The sequence below is a fragment of the Anomaloglossus baeobatrachus genome, chromosome 3, assembly GCF_048569485.1.
Source record: "Anomaloglossus baeobatrachus isolate aAnoBae1 chromosome 3, aAnoBae1.hap1, whole genome shotgun sequence".
In the NCBI taxonomy this organism is placed as follows: domain Eukaryota; kingdom Metazoa; phylum Chordata; class Amphibia; order Anura; family Aromobatidae; genus Anomaloglossus; species Anomaloglossus baeobatrachus.
Window position 1 is genome coordinate 170,592,338 of NC_134355.1, and position 22,500 is coordinate 170,614,837.

At 42.3% G+C, this 22,500-nt stretch overlaps 1 protein-coding gene across 1 annotated transcript in view; it reads right to left on the reverse strand.

Moving 5' to 3' along the window:
• VTA1 (vesicle trafficking 1) overlaps positions 1-22,500 on the reverse strand; it is a 264,360-nt gene that overhangs the window by 156,076 nt on the left and 85,784 nt on the right. The gene's annotated exons all lie outside the window — the stretch shown is intronic.

Sequence of the window (22,500 nt, forward strand, 5' to 3'; positions counted from 1 at the left end):
TCAGTACAGGCGCTCGTGCATCATGGCGGGACCTAACATTTAAATACCCTTTCCTACCTGCTTGTTTTTCTTCATCTCCACCCTCTCCTATCCTTTGATCGACAGCTCTGGCTTCAAAGGGCAACAGAAAGGCAGTAAAAGCAAGTAGGGGGCAAGGTGCAATATACCCAGGGCTGTGGAGTCGGTAAGCCAAACCTTCGACTCAGACTCTGACTCCTCAATTTCTCTTGCACCGACTCCGACTCCTACATATATTGCTTATAGTTAAGTAAAAAATTTATTGTAATACATGAACATGTGTATGTGATCAGACATTTAATCATTTTTATGAAACAATAATCAAGATATTTAGATAGAACATAAAACATTTATTGGAATACAACTTTAGAACACAAAAAACTGTAATAAATTGTAAATATGTAATACTATATAATATACAGTAGATTACATATATATCTTGTGTGTATATTGTGTGTGTATATATATATATATATATATATATATATATATATATATATATTTATATATATATTATATATATTTACATATTGTATAACATTTACAATTTATTACAGTTTGTGTTCTAAAGTTGTATTCTGATATATTTTCTGTTCTACCATAAATATCTTGATTATTGTATCATAAAAATGATTAAAATGTCTGATATTCCCATTGTACTACAATACATTTTTCACTTAAATATAAGCAATATACTAAATATTATTTAGTATGTTTTTGTTGAAAACTGTTTTTGCCACTTACCTAGTGTATTACATAATGTTACATATAACACTATGTAATACACTATGTAAGTGGCAAAAAACAGTTTTCAACAACTAATAACATTTGTGCAGTCTATGAATTTGTTCTAAGAAATGGAACAATTGCCTCCATCAGATCCTCCTTCACAGATCACCTCAAATCTAACCTAATAATTTTAAGGCTAGGGAACAACCTCTCTACAGTGACTTGGGTTGGAGGCAAAGCCGTAACCACATGGGCAATATCTCTAACAATTTCCGTGTATGAAGGAATTGCCTCATGCACAGTCAGTTTTGATGAATGGTTGAATTTTTCTATTTCTTTGAGAGAAAGTAAAAAAGTTTGCTGAAATATGCTCAATCTGCTGCTATAGGAGACAGAGTGAAATCTTTTTCCTTGCGGCAACGCTTTGCCTGCTCCATGTCATCTAAATACTTGTCAAAGTTAAACTCCTCATTTGATGAGGATGAAGATTTGGCAGCAGTAGCACGGTCAGGCCCCAAATCCTCTTGCGCCTGGCAGTCCTGTAGCCGCTCATCCTAACTGCTACCTCAGTCAGAGCTTCTTTTCCTTTAGTAAGCTGTTGATCATCAAGCAGTATACGATGACTTAGGTCCACAAACAGCTGCCAGAAGAATTTTATTTTCCAATAACTGTGTCTCTCTCCGTTTCACTGAAGCAGAAATGCTATCTGCGATTAAACCTCCTCTTTGGGATAGGCAAAATAGCAAGTTCTTGCACTCCCTTATGAAAATGCCAGGAGTTAAATCCTCAGCTTGTAATTTTTTAGTCACAGTAAATGGGTGATTAAACAATTCCTTCAATTCAGCCACCTGTGTGTCCATTGACCTTCATTTAAGGTTACCTGAGGATTCACTATATCTATAAGAAATTATTTTAGTTCAAGCAATCGCTCAGTCATTAAATAAGTGCTGCCTCACCGAGTGGCTTGATCAACAATTGCCCCTTTCCCAGCACGTCTCTTCAAGATGGAATCAATTTTAGGGGTTCTAGCGGCAATAACCAATTTCCTCACTTTTACAATGAGATTTCCAGCATGTCCGCCCAGTTTCACACATCCGGCTTTTCGCCGGTTTGGCGGATGCGGCGCATGCCAGTACAGTAAGATACAGTACAGTGGCAACGTCGCAACTTCTGGGTCACATGACAGCATGTGACCGGCGTTTGTCGCGCAGCCACTGTACTGTATGCAGTGTACTGGAGTGTGCCGCATCCGCCAAACCGGCCAAAAGCCGGATGTGTGAAATCGGGGTCCCTCTTGAAGACTATCTCATATTGCCAGCTGCAGTGTGTGCACAACACAGCGCATGTGATGAATAAGAAAGTGTTTTGAAGCAGCTTCAACAAGATCATCTAATCTTAAAGTATCATTTTGCTGTTGTTCCGTTGTAATATCTGTTTGTTCCTCAGTTACATGAACAGCACTGTGGCCTTCTATCTCTCACATACTAAATCCTAAATTTTCTTCTACATGTTGTTCATTACTCTCATTCATCAGTTTAATTGTACTTATGTTTGAAGCATTGTCCGCTACAATAGCAAGAACCTGTTCTTTTTTGAGTTTGTAATCTTGCAGAACTTTTTCCACTAAGGCCTGGAGAAACTGACTGGTGTGAGCTTTAGTATCTTTTACTGCCAGTGTCTTGGTAACAATTTCTTTCTTGTCACAAAAATATCGAACATTGATGGCCAAATAATTGAGTGAAATGCAGTGACTCTGGGCATCCCAGCAAAGGCAATGGGTTTCAAGATAGGACATTCAGACGCATCATTTTGTGAGGATCAGTTTTTGTGCTCAAAAACAGATCCTCACAAAGAATGAGCATGTCAGTTTGTGTGGTGTTTTTCTAATCTGCTTTTGCTATTGAAAGCATTATTTATGAGCTCAAAAACCTTTCAGGTGATGCGGTTTTTTAAAAAGCTGATCTGCTTTTGCCGATGACAAACTTATCCTCAAAAAAACGCAGCAAAAACGCTGTGTGTGAATGTAACCTTAGATCAGGAATAGAACAGCCATTTATAGGATATTTCATAACTTTCCCAAATTCCTATGAAAAAATATTCAGCACATTCTGCATTGCACTACTGTCCCCAATTTATTATATATTTTAAGAGTCGGAGTCGGTGCATTTTATACCGACTCCACAGCCCTGGTATACAGGTTCTAATAGATCATTTAATATATTTTTATAAGAGTTTTATAATCAAGGATACAATTTTTTGTAACTATCTGGTTATTTTTACTGACAGCGCTCCTTCAACTCCGGTTTCTTTTCTTCCTGTACTTGCCAGTAAGTAGACTCTTGGTTGGATCTACGGGTGAGAGAGGTTGCGTCTTAGTGTTGGTCCTGACTAGTGATGAGCAAGCACTACCATGCTCAGGTGCTCAGTACTCGAAACGAGCAGCCCGGATGGGTTCAATTTTCCGGAAAAATGCTCAAGTTCTCCATTGACTTCCATTATACTCGGTAAACGAGTTGAGCCCGTCCAAGCTGCTCGTTTCTGGCACCAGAGCATGGTAGTGCTCACTCATCACCAGTCCTCACCTCTGCATAACTAGACAACAGGAGAATATACTCTACACATCACCTCTATTTTACCCTTTGGTTTTCTACTATGAAGCAATAAAATGGCAAAATTAGGGATGCAAGTATTCCCCTTCAGTCAGCTGATCAGTGGGGTTCAGGATAGTTAACACCAGCAGGGGGAACACTTAGGCTACAGTCAGTCAAACATCCATCTTTGCAGTCTTCCTTATGTACGTTTTTTTAGCCTTCAGTAAAAAGACATAATATAGTCTGTGGCACTTTTGAAGTGTCAGATTTTTATTTTTTTTTGCGGATTAAATATTCATCTGTTTTGATTTACGGACCAACCTCACAAATCCAAATGCTTTAGCAAAAAGAAAAAAAAATCAACAGCACACAGTTACCGATACCGTTGTATCTGTGCTGTCTGTTAAAATAACATATGTGAGTAAGGCCATAAAGATACAAAATCAGAAGTTGTATTTTAAATGTATTAGCTAAATAGAAATACAGAAAACATATGGTGTAAAACGCTTGCAGGCAATGAAGAGAAAAAAAAAAAGCTGGAAAGGAAGTCATTTCTCAAGAGATAGAAATCAGCCACTTGTAAAAATGAATGGTCATTCTATGCCTCCAACAATGATGAGACATTTCTCTGGATGTCACTAAACCCTGGAGCAGACTAAGTGCAAACAATTCGCTATTTATCAGCAGCGGTTACAAGACACAGCTTCAATGTGTTTTCTTCATAGCAGAATAATTGCAGAGAATAAATGCTGGAGCCATGTTCTTCACACGTCCTCATTTACAGGAGGTTGACTGCTCCGAGAGTCTCGGATTCTTTTCTCTTTGTAAAGAGCCCTTAAATAGACTAGAGAACAAGTGTTTCTACGTGAGCCGTGACATTATTAACCCCTTCACACACAGGCGATTTTCCGTTTTTTTCCTCCCCTTCTTCCTAGAGCTATAACGTTTTTATTTTTTGGCAATATAGCCGGATGAGAGCCTGTTTTTTGAGGGACTAGTTGCACTTTCGAATGACACCATTTATTCTGCCCCATATTGTACTGAAAAATGGGGGAAAAAAATCCAAGTGCATTGAAATTGTAAACAAAAAGTGCAATTCCATAATTGCTTTTTAATTTCCCATGTTCACCATACTGTAAAACTGACTGGGCAGTATGATTTGCCTGGTCAGGACAAGTACGTAGATACTAAACGTGTAACAGTTTTAGGAGGTTTTTTTATCATCTACGTGAGGAAAGTAAATCACATTTAAAGGGAACCGGTCATGTCGTTTTTGGATATTAAACATCCCTCAATGTGTTTTAATGTGCATCCCTAACATGTTTAAAAAAAAAATCCATGTACTTCTCTTAAAAAAAAAAAAAAAAAGATTTTAAGTGCGAAGGTGAATGCAGTAAATACCTTAGATTTCAGTCATGGGGGGAGCTTTTGCTGAAATCAGTCACGGACACTCAAATTCAGGCGTGATTCTCTCTTGAACTTAGTTACGCCCCCGACATTGTAATTGATTACATATACCACAGTCCTTCAACATCACTTCTCTGCTGCTCTCCGCCTATTACAGTCACATGATCGTGACATCAGCACAGGTCCTTCACCACCATTTCTCCAAGAAGTGATGGTGAAGGACCTGTGCGGATGTCACGATCATGTGACCATAATGAGCAGAGCTCAGCAAAGAACTGATGTTGAAGGACTGTGGTAATCAGAAGAGAAGTGGTTGTGCAGGACCTGGGCTGATGTCATGATAATGTGACCGTAATGGGCAGTGCTCAACAGAGAAGTGATGTTGAAGAACCTGTGGTGTAATCAATCACAATGTGGGGGGGCATGACTGAGTTCAGAAAAGAATCATGCCTGCATTTGACTGACAGTGACTGACCCCAGCAAAAGCTCCTCCCATGACTGAAACATCAATTCAAATACATTGGGGGCAGTTTTTTAAAAAAAAAAAAAAATTGGACAGGTTTCCTTTAAGAAGAGATGACTTGAAAAAAATATATTGGAGAGAATTATATAACTGACTGTGCTGTTTCTATTTGTCTTAGTTAAAACTGTTATTTAATGTTCTTCATGCTTGTCTCTGCTGCCATCTACTGGTCAGACCTTTCAGCTCCTCTGTTTCTTTTGTCCAGCCCATGGGAGTGTCTGATGACCCTCTTGCATCACATCCTGGTATGTTCATTCCAGCCAGAGTTTTGTAAGAAACACATCCCTTATTGGAGCGGCTGAAGCAAAGTCTTCTGACCACATAGTAGCTTCAGAGACAAACATCATTGGAGAATTACAATGCCAAGTACTTGGATTACTGCACTCTGCATGTCCTAACCTTTGGAGAAAATAAACCACCATTGTTTCATCTCAGCATGTGCATGTTTCACTCTGGAGCGCTCTGGTCCTGTCTGCCTCACCTATAGGAAAAACGAAGGTAAGATTCTCACAACCTCTCACAACTACGCACCTTCCATCGCCTTTAAGTGGGGACAGAACACGGACCACCATTCATGAAAAATAACATACTGGGTTTCTATGAGGAGGTAAGTGCAAATCTGGAAGTTGGCTATGTTGCTGCCATGGTGATTTTATCTGGACTTTATAAAAGGCATTTGATAGTGTACCACACAACAGCCTTAAGGTCCAGTCACACTAAACAACTTACCAGCGATCCCAACAACGATAGGGATCGCTGGTAAGTTGCTAGGAGGTTGCTGATGAGATGTCACACTGCGACGCTCCAGCGATCCCACCAGCAACCTGACCTGGCAGGGATCGCTGGAGCGTGGCTACACGAGTTGCTGGTGAGCTCACCAGCAACCAGTGACCAGCCCCCAGCGCCGCGTGGAAGATGCTGCGCTTGGTAACTAAGGTAAATATCGGGTAACCAACCCGATATTTACCTTGGTTACCAGCTCACGCAGCTACACGTGCAGAGAACAGGGAGCAGCGCACACTGAGCGCTGGCTCCCTGCTCTCCTAGTACAGCACACATCGGGTTAATTACCCGATGTGTGCTGCAGCTAAATGTGCACAGAGCAGGGAGCAGCGCACACTGCTTAGCACTGGCTCCCTGCTCTCCTAGCAACAGCACACATCAGGTTAATTAACCCGATGTGTCCTGCAGCTACATGTGCACAGAGCAGGAGCCGGCACTGACAGTGAGAGCGGCGGAGGCTGGTAACAAAGGTGAATATCGGGTAACCAAGGACAGGGCTTCTTGGTTACCCGATGTTTACTGTGGTTACCAGCCTCCGCAGAAGCCGGCTCCTGCTGCCTGCACATTTAGTTGTTGCTGTCTCGCTGTCACACACAGCGATCTGTGCTTCACAGCGGGACAGCAACAACTAAAAAATGGCCCAGGACATTCAGCAACAACCAACGACCTCACAGCAGGGGCCAGGTTGTTGCTGGATGTCACACACAGCAACATCGCTAGCAACGTCACAAAAGTTATTCGTTAGCAGCGATGTTGCTAGCGATGTTGCTTAGTGTGACGGGGCCTTTATACTGAAGCTCCAGAAGAAGGAACTAGGAGACCATATAAGAACACAGGTAAAAAACGGGTTAAAAACAGAAAATGGTCATTGTAAATGTTACACTCTCTAAATGGGATAAAGTCAATCTCTATTAATAACCTTGTGGATGGGATTGAGAGCAAAGTGTCAGTCTTTGCTGATGACACCAAACTATGTAGGAGATTAAAAACTGAGCTTTACTGTATAATATCACAGCACCATCTGTATAATATATCTGAATGGGCAAATGAGATTTAATAATGATAAATGTAGAGTAATCCTATTGCTGCATATACATTAAATGGAAGTAAAGTCGGGGCTACAGAACAGGAGACGGACTTGCATTAAATGATTAGTCCTGACATTTAAAAGTAATAACCGCTCATTAATAAGGCTATGGATTGCCTCATCAAAAACAAAGCTCCATTGACTCATTTTGACTATGGGACTACAGGGGATAGTCAAGTGCTGAACTCTACCATTTCTGGCAGTCCTGTGGAGAAAAAAAACAAAAACAAAATGGAGAGAAGTAGTACATTTTGGAGTCTGGTTTCAAGATGGGAAGGGGTCCCAGAGGTCGAACCCCACACAGATATGTAAATATTTAGCTATCCAGTCCTAGTACATTATTATGTACAAAATGTTAGACAGAATCAGCAGAGATAATAAACATATGAATATTACATTATTCCTTAATTCCAGCAAGATAAAGGGGTTTTAACAAATGTTTTACAAAATTGACAATGATGAGCCATGGTCATGAAATAAATGGTGCTGCACTTTACCCACGAAGCTGCTCCCATCTTTAGCATTGCTACAAACACAGTCTCTGTAGGGTGAGGAGACTGGTGGTCGTGAAGTCAATGCTTCTGGTCTTGAGGAGACCTCGGGAGCTGCAGCAGCACTGGCGTGGGAACAGATCCCTGGGGAAAGTATAGCTTGTTTTCCTTCTTGTTTTAGCAGTATTATTTTTATAGCACCATTTATTCCATAGTGCTTTACATGTGAAAAGGAGTACACATAATAAAAAGTACAATAATTATGAACAATACATGGCACAGACTGGTAAAAGGAGGAGAGAGGACCCTGCCCGCGAGGGCTCACAGTCTACAGGGAAGGGGTGAGGATACGGTAGGTGAGGGTCGAGCTGGTCATGCAGTGGTATAGTGGACTGAGGGTTACTGCAGGTTGTAGGCTTGTCAGAAGAGGTGGGTCTTCAGGTTCCTTTTAAAGGTTTCCATGGTAGGTGAGCGTCTGATATGTTTGGGTAGAGAGTTCCAGAATATGCGGGAGGCACGGGAGAAATACTGTATGTGATTGTGGGAAGAGGAGATAAGAGGGGAGTAGAGAAGGAGATCTTGTGAGGGTCTGAGGTTGCGTGCAGGTAGGTACCGGGAGACTAATTTACAGATCTATGGATGAGATAGGTTGTGGCACCCCACTGTAAACGTTGTATATTAAGGCAAAAAAAAATAGCCAGAAGACGCCTTCATATCGTATATGTATATATTTTGCAAACCTCCTAAACCTGATGGGAACATAGATATAGTAGCCATTTGTTATCCAGTCATACAGACTTTAAAACCTTCGTGAGTTCCACAAACTGGCTACAATGCAACACCTACTAGCTAAATGATCAATCATATGGCATGAGGCCCAAAACAGTACGGCAGACACCTGCCTTTGCCAATGTTTACAAATGCAAAATAATTAAAACCAAGAAGGGCTTCCCCAGTTGCCCTTGATCCTTTCTCATTATTACATTGTTCGTGGATGGAAAGACTACCAAACATATGGGAGATAATTATAAATAACGCGCAGCTGTTGAATGTCTTGCCAATGGGCATGTCACAAAAAAGAATGAGAAGGCAACACATCACTATTGTCAAGCATATAATTAGAGCACTGCTTTTATGATCGGATAACACCATGGTAAAAACTGTTAATGTTTTAAGTTATATTCGGAACAACAAAACCAAATAATAAAAAGTATCTAAAGAGATGACAGAAATATATAATGGCTGAAAAACAATTTGTCAGTAAGATGGGCTGCATTCTGTACAATATCAATACAGCTGAACAAGTAGAGTGAACTGTGGCTCCGGGGGCTAAAATACGACCCCTACTAAACAAGGCTGCAGAAATGTGTTCTGATGGCCGCTCACATAAGGAAGGGCACAAGTTCTTTTATCTGCACCTTAAATGTCTAGAACATTTCAACCTCAAGTTTACCATTAATAAGGGCAAATTAAACTTATGAAACTAAATGAAGGCAGACGTGTCCTGGTACCAGGTGGTCTGTAAAGTATTTGTCTGGTCTACATCTATTCCTGACTGAGGGCATGGATTCTGGCCATCCTATGGCACCAGAAGTGAGCAGATGATGGTTCCTGTCTCAACAGACCACTGGTTGCAACGGTCAAATGACTACGTAAAAGAACCCAACCCCTCAGGGACGTTTGTGCTTAGCCATCACAACTAGTGATGGTCGAATACTAAATATTCAGGTTATTCATACCGAATACCTAGTACTATACTAGTACAGGCGCCTGCACCCCGCTGATGAAGCTTTGGCGACACGCGCGTCCGGGTTGAAGGATACTCACCTACCCACCTCTGAACCACCATCGATTGGCCCTCACCATGGGTAAGTCTGCAAACTGCTGTTTGGTGACTTGAGTGTTTGACCACATGGTGTCTCCCTTATATATTGCACTGGCTATTTATACCTTTTTGCTAGGGATCATGATGGGTTAAATTTGGGCAGTTCCTTGGTGGGTGGGTGTGTAAAGAATCCACCTTACCTCATCTGTATATTATATGGAAAATGAATTTTATCTTTTTGAAATATAATAAAAATTTGATATTTTATAAATGAATGAGTCTCCTACACGTGTTTTTCACGGATGTTTAATCTATAAAATAGTCCCTATAAAGTCCACAGTACTACTCAAAGTGCCAGTTTTATCATTACTATTATGTTTGTGCCCCCATTTGCAGGGGTTTTATTGCCCATCTTGCTAGATTCGTTATCTCTTCTGGCAGGCTTGTTTAATTTTCCGCTCATGCTGTAACGTTATAATGTTCTTTGTGTGCCAGAAGTAACCTGCTGACCTGGGTAGGCTTCGCTACTAATAATTATCAGTGGAAAATCTTTAGTGCTATCATACAAGCTATCTTGTCTACTAAGGGAGTGGCAGGATACTGGACTTTCCCAGCGCCGACTGTTTTTAGGTCATTGACAAAAGACAAAAAATTTGCGGCAACCATTTTATATTGAACAGGTTTTCATTTCTAGAGTTCTGAGGAAATGAACAGACATTTGACAGGGGAGGTGTTATCAGTGACAATTGTGGAGATGTCCCTCCCTTAAGGGTTGTTCACACTCTACATTTTGGTATCAAGGGGTTTTTTTGTTTTTTCGATTTTTTTTTTTATATAGTGCCAACAGATGAAATATTCCCTTTTCAAGGTGTTAGCTATTGGCAATGGCTTCTTTCAGGAGGTTAATGTACCCTGCTACACGGCAATATCTGTTTACAAATGGCTAAAGAAACATTAAAGTTTGAGGTGCTGACTTGGCCTCCCCAGATCTGATCAAGCCTCTGTGTGATTCACTCTACCAGAGTACTAGATACTACAGGAGGTCTTCAAAGACGGAGAAGACAAGTCAGGGCTGTTTTAACACCACAATGAAATGTTTATAATGTTAGATTCTTTTAAAGGGGTTTCTTGCTTTTACACTGGTAGTTCCCAGACATCGGCCAGCCAATACTTACAATCATTGGCTGTGGATTCAGCATACTGAACTTTCAGATGTTGGCTTTCTCTAAGCAAAATAATTTAAAAAAAAGTAACGGAGTAAAAGAACGCAAAAACAACAGTACTTGGGGGAAATGTCCACGGCGTTCTTTACATTGGACAGATTTTTTGGCTTTTGCTTCATGTGAACAATGCTGACAAGGGAAAAATGACCGTTACATATGTTACTTGTTACCTTTACTTAATAAAATTGCTTTAAAAGGAATATTTCCATGTCCACAATCCCATCTCAAGATATAGTAGGTGTAATAATAATATTAGGAAATACCTTCAATTAGAAATGTAGTGTAGTTCTCCTAATTAGCAATATCACTTACTTCATGTACAGGGCATTGTAGTATAGTCGGTAACAATGGTCACAGCCAACTAACCCCTTGCTCCCACTAGCTTCTAAATAATTGCTCCTATACTCATCCAGAGAAGTGGGCCGAGTGTCATCAGTATGTTATTGTGTATGTAATGTGAGTGGTATGGCAGTTTGTCTCGCTTAGCATCCGTATGCAATGCATTTTTAACATCTTTTAAATTCTAAATACTTTAATGTAAATTCTTGCTATTTGTCAGAAATAATAAAGAAATCTGCATTAGTAATGAGGGCATGTAATGCCTATACAATACTAACACCGGGGCTTAATGCCAGCTGACAATACACAGCTGACATCAACCTCAACCTACCATTACCACGATGGCCACTGCACCAGGGCAGTCGGGAAGAGCCAAAGTGATGCATCTAATGAGATGTGCCGATTTTAGGGTGGCTGATGGCTGGCATTTTTAGGCTAGAGCCCAATTACCATGGACCTTCCCAGCCTGCAGCTGTCTGCTTTACCTTTGCTGGTTATCAAAAAATAAGGAGGTAATCCCACGTGATTTTTTTTAACTTATTTATTTAGTTAAGCCTAAAAACCCTTTAGTGCCAAATGAAAGCCAATAAATGGTGCACATTTATAATATATAGGTGGGTCTGCGACATTATCTACAGGATAGCTATTCTATCTAATATCTTTAAATCTCTATCTTTATATTAGTATTTTTGCCATTGAGATGTGTGTAAGGAAAAAAAATAAATAATTGGACAGCATATGGACGATCCATGTGCAGTCAGGATTTTTTTTCCTCGCACCCATAGTGCATTGGTGAGACTTGTCTGATATTCGTGCCCATACGCAGCATGTGAATTTTCCTCAGCCCGATTACAGCTGATAATACTGTAATAGCAGATGAACACTGCCTCATTGAATTACATGGTGCGAGTGCAATGTGTTTTTTTTTCCACGCATTTCACTCGCAGTGTTTATACCCAAGTGGGAGCGAGGACGAACTGTCAGTATATGTGTGAACGTAACCATGGATACCCAAACTGTAATGCCCTGCACATGAGGTAAGTGACATAGCCAATTAAGAGAACTATACTACATTTCTAATTGGAAGTATTTGCTAATATTTTTACACCTACTATATAGGATCTTGAAGACGGGACTCGCACTTTAGGTTTCATTCTGCAATATTCTTTCCTAAAATTAATTTCAGACCCTCTGATATGCAGTTTGCAGCCTAATCCAAGTTTCAGATTCCTCTCTTGAAGAAGGAGTGACTCTCCAAGTCATATAAGAAAAATAACTATCAACCAGGAGAATGAATCTGTTACAAGGGTGAAAAAAAGACCCTCTTTGTATTCCTGAAATGGAACCCCCCACTCATTAGATAAAGATAGATAGAGATACAGAAACACACACACACACACATACACACACACACCCCATGTTCCAAATGATTATGCAAATTGCATTTAAGTGTCATAGCGATTATTTTTTTTTTCTTTTTCAATGAAGCTCATTGATGGTATTGTGTCTCAGGGTTCTTTGGATCACTGAAATCAATCTGAGATACCTGTGATAATTAGTTTGCCAGGTGAGCCCAATAAAAGGAAAAATGGATGTTCCACAATATTAAGCAGGCCACAGTTTTCAAGTAACATGGGAAAGAAAAAGGATCTCTCTGCTGCTGAAAAGCATCAAATAGTGCAATGCCTTGGACAAGGGATGAAAACATTAGATATTTCACGAAAACTTAAGCGTGATCATCGTACTGTGAAGAGATTTGTGGCTGATTCAGAGCACATACGTGTTCATGCTGATAAAAGGCAGAATGAGGAAGGTTTCTGTCAGGCAAGTCCATTGGATTAAGGCTGCTTTCACACATCCGGATTTTTGCTCTGCAGCACAATACGGCGTTCTGCAGAAAAACCGCAACCGGCTTTTGTAACGCCGGTTGCGTTTTTTTTTTGCATAGACTTACATTAGTGCCGTATTGTGCCGCAGGGGCTTGTGTTCGGTCCGGTTTTTGCCGCATGTGGCAGATTTAGCCGATGCCGCGGCCGGATCGAACGTTCCCTGCAACGTTTTTTGCTCCGGCAAAAAACACCGCATCGTGCCGCATCCGGCCGCTGCGGCGCATTTTTCAATGCGGTCCTATGGAGGCCGGATGCGGCGCTATGCGGAAAAAAAAACGCATCCGCTCGCCGCATGCGTTTTTTTCCACTGCGCATGCTCAGTAGCATGCCGCAACCGGAAAAAAACGGACGGGCCGCATGTAAAAACTTATGCAAAGGATGCGGTGTTTTCGCCGCATCCGTTGCATAGTTTTCACAGCCGGATTGAGCCGCACTGCTCAAACCGGATGTGTGAAAGTAGCCTAAGAGAGCGGCTGCTAGAAAGCCATTACAAACCAGCAAACAGATATTTGAAGCTGCTGGTGCCTCTGGAGTCCCTTGAACCTCAAGGTGTAGGATTCTTCAAAGGCTTGCTATGGTGCATAAAGCTACTATTCGGCCACCCTTAACCAGTGCTCACAAGCAGAAACGATTGCAGTGGGCCCAGACATACATGAAGACTAATTTTAAAACATTCTTGTTTACTGATGAGTGTCGAGCAACCCTGGATGGTCCAGATGGATGGAGTAGTCGATGGTTGAGGATTGGCCACCAAGTCCTAACAAGGCTGCAACGTCAGCAAGGAGGTGGAGGAGTCATGTTTTGGGCCGAAATCATGAGGAGACATCTGGTAGGCCTCTTTAGGGTTCCTGAAGGTATGAAAATGACCTCTGCAAAGTATATAAAGTTTCTGACTGACTACTTTCTTCCATGGTACAAAAAGCAGAAACGTGCCTTCAGAAGCAAAATCATCTTCATGCATGCCAATGCCCCATCTCATGCTGCAAAGAATACCTCTGTCATTGGCTTCTATGGGCATAAAAGGACATAAACTCATGGTGTAGCCACCATCTTCCCCCTGATCTCAACCCTATAGAGAACCTTTGGAGTATCATCAAGCAAAATATCTATGAGGGTGGGAGGCAGTTCACATCAAAACAGCAGCTCTAGGAGGCTATATTAAATGGATGCAAGAATTGTGAAGGTGATATCAAAGAAGGGTTCCTATGTTAACATGTAACTTGGCCTGTTAGGTTGTTTTGGATTTAAATAGCTTTTTAATTCAGTGAATGTGACCTTCTAATGCTGCAAATTCCAATAATAAGCATTTTCAGTTCTTTAAAACATAAAATGTTTAGAAACACTACCGTGCCTAATAATTTGGAACAGTGCATTTTGAGGTTTTTTTAAATTTTGAAGATTATACTGTTATCATTGGGAGGTTTCTTCAATAAAATTCGATGTATACTCGAACGGGTGATTACTTTTATTAGACTGACTGTCATTTGCACTGACCATTTAGCAAAATCAGAGAAAAATATCATTTGCATAATAATTTGGAACATGGTATATATATATATATATATATATTATACACACACACACACACAACCACTTCAATTGTACGCCGACCTTTGAGTTGTACAATGAGACCAAAAAATGGTCTCCGCTGCAGATACCTTGTCTCGTCTCTATACGGGTGATCTGTCTACAACCCCTACCCACCTACCTCCCTGCAATCTCCAAGTTCAGTTTCCCACCCAACATTCATCATCAAAGTATGGCCTCATATGTCTGGACAGATCTACTGACCTGTACCCATAAGCCTCATAGGCGCAAAGGGGATACACAGTCTACCCGGACATTTCAAGCCATACTGAGGTAGGGAATATCAGGTGTGATAAACCAGCTTTACATTGAGATATGGGAGGAAAAGCAACAAGAGCAATCAAAACCAGGTGCAGCATCAACTAGATAGATAAAGGACCTAACACTGCAGAAAAAAACATTAGAACATTTCTAATGAAGACTATCTAGAAAGTTGCTTAACTGTACATTTCACACTAGAAGTCCCTGAAATTTCGAGCTCCCCCTGAAGTCCCGAAAGAGGGTCAAATGACATACAATAAACTGAATAGAACGAACTAGAAACTAAATGACTAAACTCAATGGAAAACAACAACCTCCTGTGGTGCGACAGTAATGGCCTTAATTACAGAACAAAAGACGGCGATTATAGGACGTTAGCTAAAATCGTTCAGGTCATTCGACCCGTCTCTGGGTTACAAAAGGTAGAAATGTTAAATGACCCCTCTCTGGGACTTCTAGTGTTAACCCCTTAACGACCCTTGACGTACTGGGTACGTCATGGTGACATGGTGCTAAACGACCCATGACGTACCCAGTAATCCCCGTGAGTGCGATCGGTGTAATCAAATAGTAGATTCGGGAAGGAGGGGACCTCTACCTGACCTCAGGAGGGGTGGTGCCTCCTCCCCGAACCTACAGAGGCTGTGATTAGCTGATTAACGCCGCTCAGCCAATTACAGTCACTGTAGTGTTCCAGCCATTGAAAATGGCTGGAACAATGAAATCCAGCCCTGATCAGAGCAGCTGTAGCTCTGATCATTGGCTGGAGCTGGGTAATCGGTGCTTCACCCGCCCCCAGCTCTGATTGGAGAGACCGGTCTTGTGACCGATCGATCTCTCCAATCACTGTGGATCTGGTGCCGGTGACCTGTGTCCGTCCCTGAAAGCTGAGGAAAGCGGTCGCCCATCGGTAAGTTATAGCCCCCCGATCCACCGCTGCCCCCGATCGCCCCGCCGCTGTCCCCGATCACCCCCGCCAGCCACGCCGCTCACCCCGCCGCTGTCCCCGATCGCCGCCGCTGTCCCCGCCATCACCGCCAGCCACGCCGCTGTCATGGCTACTGTCACCACCGCTGTCCCCACCACCGCCAGCCACGCCGCTGTACCCGATCACCCCGCCGCTGTCCCCGATCACCACCGCCAGCCACACCGCTGTCCCCGCCAGCCATGCCGCTGTAACCGCACTATCACCGCCGCTGTCCCCGCCACTGCTAGCCACGCCACTGTACCCGATCACCCCGCCGCTGTCCCCGATCGCCGCCAGCCACGCCGCTGTCCCCGCCGCCACCGCCAGCCACGCCGCTGTCCCCGCCGCCGTCGCACCCACCTTTTTTAGCCGCCGCTGCCCCGATCGGCCGCCGCCTCCTCAATCGGCTGTCCCTTCTCCATCCGCCACTACACCTCCCCCTCCTCCTCCATGTGCTGCCTCCCCCCCTCCTCCATGTGCTGCAAGCTGCCCCTCCTCCTCCATGTGCAGCCTCCCCCCCTCCTCCATGTGATGCCCCCCTCCATGTGCTGCCTCCCCTGCTGACTCCCCCCCTCATGTGCCATCGCTCTCTCCCATCAGACTCTGCCCCCCTCCCCGATCTGCTGCCTGCTCTCTCCCATCCTCTTCATCTACTGCCCCCTCTCACCCTCCTCAATCTGTTGCCTCCTTCATCTGCAGTGATCCTGCTGCCTAGATCCATCCTGTAAGGTAGCTATCCCCAATCTCACCCCCCATCCTCCGCCGCTCCTCCATCCGCTGCGCCATTTCCCCATCCTCCATCCGCTGTGCCATTTCCCACCCTCTGCCGCTCCTCCATTTGCTGCGCCCTTTCCCATCCTCTGCGCCCTTTTCCATCCTCCATCCGCCGCTCCTCCATTCGCTGCGCCCTTTCCCATCCTCTGCCGCTCCTGCATCCGCTGCGCCCTTTCCCATCCTCTGCCTCTCCTCCATCCGCTGCGCCCTTTCTCATCTGCTGCCCCTCCATCCGCCGCCGCGCCCTCTCGCATCGCATTATCCAGCTAAGTTGCTCGCTTCCAGACTGGAGCGGATGATGCGATGCGAGACTCGTGCATTGCTCTCACGTTTGGCACTGGTCTTAGTGGCAGGCGCTCATATTTTTTTTTATTTTTTTTTTTTACTGACGTCCGTATTTTTTATTTCGCCAAACTAATTTTTTTGTATATTTTGGGGGGGGGGGCGGTCTAGTTTCCAAAATGCGGTCACATGTGGTGGAGCTCCATTGTTTAGGCACCTCAGGGGGGTCTCCAAACGCAACATGGCGTCCGCTAATAATTCCAACCAATTTTGCTGTGAAATGGCGCTCCTTCTCTTCTGAGCCCCGCCATGCGCCCAAACAATTGATTTCCACCACATATGAGGTGCCGTCGTACTCAGGAAAAATTGCACACTACGTTTTACAGTGCATTTTTTCCTGATACCCTTGTGAAAAAAAAGCTACCTGTTTGAAAAAACAATTTTGGGGTAAAAAAAAAAATATATATATATATATTTTCCCGGCTGAACATTACAAACGTTTGTGAAGCCTACAGGGGTTCAAAGTGCTCACTAATCAGCTAGATAAATTCCATGAGGGCTCTAGTTTCCAAAATGGGGTCACTTGTGGGGGAGCTCCATTGTTTAGGCACCTCAGGGGGTCTTCAAACCCGACATGGCGTCCGCTAATGAGTGCAGCTAATTTTGCACTCAAAAATTCAAACGGCGCTCCTTGCCTTCCGAGCCCTGTCATGTGCCCAAACATTTGATTTCCACCACATATGAGGTATCTGCGTACTCAGTAGAAAATGCACAATACATTTTATGATGCATTTTTCCTGATACCCTTGTGAAAATGCTAAATTTTATGGCTAAATTAATATTTTTGTGTAAAAAAAGTAAAATATTTTTCCTTCTACATTGCTTTGGTTGCTGTGAAGCTCCTAAAGGGTTAATAAACTTCTTGGATGTGGTTTTGAGCAGAGTGAGGGGTGCAGATTTTAGAATGGGGTCACTTTTGGGTATTTTCTGTCGCCTAGGTTTCTCAAATCACTCCAAATGTGATGTGGTACCTAAAAGATTTTTTTTTGTAAATTTTGTTGGAAAAATGAGAAATTGCTGATGAACTTTGAACCCTTCTAACTTCCTAACGGAAATTTTTTTTTTTCCTTCAAAAATTGCGCTGGTGTAAAAGCAGACAAGTGGGAAATGTTATTTTAGTAACTATTTTGTGTGACATATCTCTCAGATTTATGGGCATAAAATTTCAAATTTTGAAAATTGCTAAATTTTTGCCAAATTTCCGAAATTTTCACAAATAAACGCAAAGCATATCGGCCTAAATTTACCACTGACATGAAGTAAAATATGTCACGAAAAAACAATGTCAGAATCGCCAGGATCCGTTGAAGCGTTCCAGAGTTATAACCTGTCAAAGTGACACTGGTCAGAATTGCAAAAAATGGCCGGGTCTTTAAGGTGAAAACAGGCTGGGGGCTGAAGGGGTTAAAGGGGTTCCCCAAGAATGTGAGAATATGGCCAAGTCACGTATTTCAAACTGCAGCCCATCCTAATCATGTGAGAGGACTGGTTACAGTCTCAAGAAACACTGCTCAAAACGTGTGTCTCAATTGACAGAAAAGCAGTTTCGTAAACATACTAAACCAAAACATTTTTTTTGTTCAAGAATGAATGTGGATTCTTAGCCCAGTCAGCTAAGGAGCAGGGCTGTGACATGAGGAAAAATAAATCTTCTCGCTGATAGAGCACAATGAGGTTTTCTCCAGTTTCATCCACCTTTATGCTCATTTGTATACCTGCTCTAATGCGTCACACGGAAATCTTAAAAGCAGGGCATGAGACTGACTGCGCAAAGAGAACGGACGGTGTAGAAAAACCCTATGTGCTCAGTCAGCAAGTAAAATATTTATTTCTGCTCACATCACACTTTTGCTTCCTTGTCTGACTGTGTGATTACGATGCAACTTGAAAGTTTAGATAGACTTCCCCAGATTGGTTTCAATAGACTGCAACCTGTCCTGACACGTGACTAGGACATGTGCTGTTTGAAATATGTGACAGTTAGGCTAGGTTCACATTTCTGTTGTTTTGCATCAGTCACATGCGTTGCTTGACGCCTGTGACTGATGTGTTGTACAATGGATGACAAGAATTGGAATTAGAAAGCGGATTCCGTTGTACAACGTGAGAGAGAGAACGATCAGCTGATCGCTCTCATTAGCTGGCCGCCGGGTGATCCATTGATCACTCTCAAAAGCCGGCGGCCGGGAGATCAGCTGATCGCTCACAGAAGCCAGCCGCTGAGTGATCAGCTGATCGCTCACAGAAGGCGGCTGCCGGGCGATCAGCTAATCGTTCAGCCGCCGAGAGAGAGCATGCTAATCCTTAGGATTTCACTGCTCTAAAAAAGTTACACTCTGCGTTCCTGCCGCCCGATGGTCAGTCGTTCCACGACTGATCAGTCGGGTGGTGTATGCAACGCAAGGGCATCAGTCACAATCCGCCGTTCATATAAGTCTATGGGAAACATCAAAATCCGCCTAACGCATTGCGTTGTTTATCAGAGCGGCGGATTGTGACTGATGCAAAACAACGGAAATGTGAACCTAGCCTTACCATTTTATCACTTTATTGGAGAACCCCTTTAAGAAGCGTAAAAAAAAATGAATTCACGGAGGTGGATATCGCGATTAAAAAAAAAAAAAAAAAAAAAGATCTTAAATCCTTTTCATGACATTGTCAAAGAAATTTTCTAAAATCAGTAAGCTTAGGAAAAAATAATATGCAAAGCGTGAACGTTACGTTAATTTTTATTTCATAAATCAGAAACTTTGTAATATATCCTATTAGACAAATTTGCTTCTTTCTCCTTCTGGTCTGAAAATCAGTCTTCAATAAATACAGATTTTTATATCATCGTCATAGCAGATGGCAATTTAGTGTTATAAGATTCTATATAGAAGGAAGGTGACCTGTGGAGGAGAAGTTTTGACCTTTCTATAAAAGAATGTTGTCAATAGCCACTGCCATCTCTTTTCGCAATAATGTAAAAATCTGTATTCAGTGTTGACAGAGTTTATCCAGGAATTGAAAAATATGAAAATAAAAGATCCGTCTGAGGCGAAAAAAGCAATTTTTGTCTGATAAGATATATTACAAAGTTACTTATTTTCATGTGTACTATTGATTTATGAAATAAAAATTAAAATCATGGTTACGCTTTAAATTAAATGCTTTTACCTGGGAATAGGCTATATTTCATACTGTTCCATGGCACAATAACTTTCATGAAAACCATTTCTGTTTCTTAAAATAGAGCTCAATAGCCAAGAGAATAATTTAGCAGCAGCATGATATGTGTACAGATAGACAATGTGAAAACTGCTTGTTAGTACAGGACAAAACAAGCACTTCTACGCTTTTGATATCCTGACGAGAAGAGCTCTTTTCAACACCTCTATACAAAGACTTTCAACAATGACTAAACTAAGATGAAACAAGCAGAGGTGTAATGACTAAATAATGAAGCAACAAGGCCACTGCAACCGATGTACGTAAAAGTCAAAACAAGTTTTTGCCTGGGGATAAGCAGTACGTGGTAAGGGAGGCATATACATGGGTCATATGATGTGGAGCACATAGGTCTCTTCTCACGGGTACTTAAGGCCGCTTTACACGCTACGATTTATCTGACGATATGTCGTTGGGGTCACGGTTTTCGTGACGCACTTCCGTCATAGTTAGCGACATCGTTGTGTGTGACACCTACGTGCGACTCCGAACGATCGTAAATGGGGGGAAACAGTTTATCGTTGACACGTCGCTCAGTTTCAAAATTTTGTTCGTCGTTTGGAACGCAGAAGACATATTGCTACGTTTGACACCCTGCCAACGATGAACAACATCCACATGACCGCCTTGGTCAAACAATATATCGCTGAACAATGTAGCATCGTTTGTGAGATGTGTATGTGTCACCGCTACAAAACGAGCTATGAGCGATCTCGGCAAATCGTAAAAACGATCTGGGCGTGTCACATCGCTAACGAGATCGCTAGCGATATCGTTGTGTGTAAAGCAGCCTTATGATGTGGTTATCCACAACAATGTTTGATCAAGATACCCTGTTTCCCCAAAAATAAGACCTTCCCTAAAAATAAGCCCTAGTAGGAATTTTTGGAGTATGCTTAAAATATAAGCATAAGGAACTGTCCAAGCAGCTAAAAAAGTTAAGGATACAGCAGGGCACTTCAAAGAAAGCAAACACTCCCCCCTTCCAAAAAAAAATCGCACTCACCAGAGACCCCAAACAATTACAGTTTGCAAGTGCCAATGGTGGATGGGCTCTCAAACAGAGATCTGCCTTGCTGTCAGGTCTGTCCCCTTTCCAGCTGCATTGCACTACGGCTTTTACAAACAGATCGGGTACCAGTATCACTCCATCCGACTTATCAGTATCACTCCGCATGAGTGATGCTGCTTACAGGCACCAGGGAAACCTGGCAGCAACGCAGATGTGAGAGCCCATTCACTTGCCAACTAATTGTTTAGGGTCTGGTAAGTGCGATTTTTTTTTTAGGGAGTGTCTGATTTCTTTTGGAGCTAAACATACCAGTACATAGAGGATAATAAAAGTAAACAAGTAATTTAAACCATTGTAAATATAGTATATACTCACCACTATAGTCCTGGTTCTGTACCATGAGAAAAACACTTCAGATAAGAAAATGTGCATCTGAATCAATCCGATTAACACAAAATGTTGATGTTCCAGAATGTGAGGAGATGATTATATTTGCATAAATGTTTATTTTTTTTGTTCAAGAATAAATGTGGATTGTTGTTCATGGGAAAATATAATACATCCCTTGAAAATAAGCCCTAGCGCATATAAGAAAAAATATAAGACACTGTCTTATTTTAGGGGAAACATGGTGGCATTTTTAAGCACAATTAAAGCAACCTAATGTCTTGGAAGTACGGATTATTCTTAGAGACCAGCTGAGTATGGAACCCTACAGCTATGCAACTATGGAAGAAAGGGTCTTCTTGTTCTGCAAGAGAGCTAATCTGCAAAGTGCCACCTAGCAGAGGTGGCTACCCGCTAAATCAGTGTTTGACACTATCAAACCTTGCAACTTCACCACCATTAACCAGCAGACTCCATATTCAGCTTGTCTCTTCAAAGACAACAGAAACTCTCCCACATTGCCTCAAGGGGGCCGCATTCAGCCTGCGAGACTCTGCTTGACTCTAAGGAAGGGCAACCACTCCGAAACAGGATGTCTGGAGAGAAGGCTCTGGCTTTGCTTTTATCCTTGGTCATGTTGCAAGGCTCATGAAAGATTGGACATTGACTTACAGGGTAACTTCCATTCCTACGTGGTATTTTGGCTGATACCCTTTTTCTTCTACAAGAGAGCTAAATTGCATATGTAACCAAAGGGTGGTTGTTTCTTATAGTCCAAATATCAGGTGACCGCTACCAGACTAGCACATCAGTCTGCATATGGAAAACACTTCACATGGGAAAGCCATGTTTTAATTGAAGCAAGTAGATAGAATCCCAAGATTGGATGGTGACAAGATGTAGCTTCACTAAGGAACAGGACGAATAGTACAGCCCCTAGTGCTGTATTGTAATGTGATCTAAACGGCACCATATTTCTCTAACTTCATGACCAGTTGGGGAGGTCAAACGCTTTCATGTCAGCATTAAAGCTAGTAAGGCTCCCATAGCTCGCT